Source organism: Vipera ursinii (assembly GCF_947247035.1).
Source record: "Vipera ursinii genome assembly, chromosome: 11".
Lineage (NCBI taxonomy): Eukaryota > Metazoa > Chordata > Lepidosauria > Squamata > Viperidae > Vipera > Vipera ursinii.
Genome location: NC_139524.1, coordinates 7,644,884 through 7,647,349, shown reverse-complemented (window position 1 = coordinate 7,647,349; position 2,466 = coordinate 7,644,884).

Genomic DNA, 2,466 nt, shown 5'->3' with positions numbered 1-2,466 from the left:
CCTTTATCTTAGGATTCTCTTTAATCACCATTTGGAAAGCCTTTGTGATTTGATCTAAGCTTTTTTTTAAAAAAAGCTCCTTGTGATTGAGCCAACCCTGGATACACATGGGGATGTACAAGCCAGCCTGGATGACTTAATTCTAGTTGGTTCATATAGTGCCTGAAAGGCTTTGTTTGTTTATTATTGTTGTTGTTGTTGTTATCATCATCATCATCATCATCATTACTATTATCAAACATTTTAAGCTGACACTTTTGACATTTTTAAAACAACAACAACAAAGTAAGGAACAAAACCAGGTGAGTTGTAATCGTTCCCAGCAGGGCCAATCAGAATAGAGCTGGAGAGGGGCTTGGAGGTCCTCTAGTCCAACCCCCCTGCTCGAGCAAGTGCCTCTGCGCAATTTTAGACAAGGGGCTGTGCAGTGTCCTTCAAACACTCCAGGGATGGAGCACCAGAGGTGGTTTCTTACAAGCGCAACCTTCTCCCTGTGATATTAAGTTTTCCGCTAACGTAGATGAAATGAGATGCTTTGATTTGTTTTGTTTACTTATTAAATTTGCAGGCCACCTGTCTCGCCGAGAAAGGAGACTGTGGATCTTGGATCATTTCACAACGTTGCAATATTTTCCCGTTTCTTGGGCAGTGCTCATGCTGGGCACTTAATTCTTCTATTTAGAATCATTGGGCTAGAAGGGTCTTCTAGTCCAACCCCCTGCTCAAGGCAAGAGACCTTATACAAGGGGTCTTCAAACTTGGCCCTTTTATGACTTGTGGACTTCAACTCCCAGAATTCCTCAGCCAGGCACGTGTGCCTGGCTGAGGAATTCTGGGAGTTGAAGTCCACAAGTCATAAAAGGGCCAAGTTTGAAGACCCCTGCCTTATACCATCCTGGTCAAATGGTTGTCCAGTCTGTTCTTGAAAACCTCCAGTGATGGAGCACACACAGCTCTGGAAAGCAAGCTGTTCCACTGTTCTCACTGTCAGAAAAATCTCTCCTTACTTCTAGATTGGATCTCTCTTTAACAAGCTTCCACCCATTACTTCTTGCCCTGCTCGCTGGCGTTTTGGAGGATAACTCAGTCCCCTCTTCTTTGTGACAGCTGCTCAAGTACTGGAAGACAGCTCTCGTCTCCCCCCCCCGCCCCCCCATTCCTTCTCTTTAATAGGCTAAGACATACATATTTCTGTTGCAAGTCCCACGGAAGTGTTTCACGCTGTGATTAGATCCCTCTCACCTCCAGCCTACGACTCCAGTTTTACCCTTGCATCAGAAGCTGGCAGAATCCACTGTGTCCTTTTAACAAGACCGTCTGGATTGAACAAAAAATCATTTAGTGCAAAAGAATAAACCCTGCTCAAAATTCCTCTCCAAATTGGCTCATTTTGAAACTTATTTTGAAATCATTAGTCCCCTACCCAGGGCCTATTTATAGCCTGCCTCAGCTTTAATTGCTGAGAATATCAATCCTATAAACACATACACAGATCTTGTTTATATCACCACAGGAAACAGGGGTTGCTAGCTGAAGGAACAATCTTGGCAAGCGTTCCCCAGCTCCATGCAAGGGCAAGTGTTTTCCTCCGAAGGCCCGAGACTTAAAATACTTCACATTGAACTGAAGTCCAACACACTGCATTCAAAAGGAATAAAACCAGGTTCAACTTTCCCTAACGTTTAGCAGGTTTCTTCCTGGTACACTTTTAATTATTATTATTATTATTTTAAAAAATAGTATTTTACATTTCCTGTGCTCCGGTTGAAATGCTCGAAACACGCCCTGCTCTAAAAGCAGGGTGCTTAATGTTGGTGCGATTCAGTTGGTGAGAACCCAGAGCAGTTAATCCGTCTCGTTTTTCAGCAGATGCAAAAGACATAGAGAAGGTCCCAAGTTCAAGCCTCCAGGTAAGAGTCGGGAAAGTTTCCTGCCTGTGACTGGAAACAGCTGTTTCTTCTGCTGAGACAAACAGATCCGTGAGCTGCAAAAGGCACTTTTCTCCCCGATTTAGGATGAAATAGGATGAAGCTATTTCATCCTTCCGTTCGGAGAACACACCAAGAGAGATTTAGCCTGTCCAGGAAGAATGGTCTCTTCTCTGCAAAACTTATTTAGCGCTGTGGAGGAGGCCTCATCCTCAGTATCCTTCAGGGGTAGAAGATATTTCGGGCAGGCAAAAGTCTCAGGATCAACTCCCAGCATCATTGGCAGCATCTGGAAATGTTCCTTCTTGAAGCCTCCGAGACATTCAGGGGGTGACATAGAGGGACCTGCACTGAGAATGCGATTTATCCAGACCTAGGGCATTTCCTATGCAACATCTCCACTGGGTTTTGCACTACATGCTAAATGGAGATCAGTAGTTTTGGTTCAGTGTCCTGGGTACCCACCATAGTGCAGAATGAACCTGGCTGTTGCCTTAAGCAAAAAAAAAAAAGCTTAAAATTCAGATAGGACACAGGC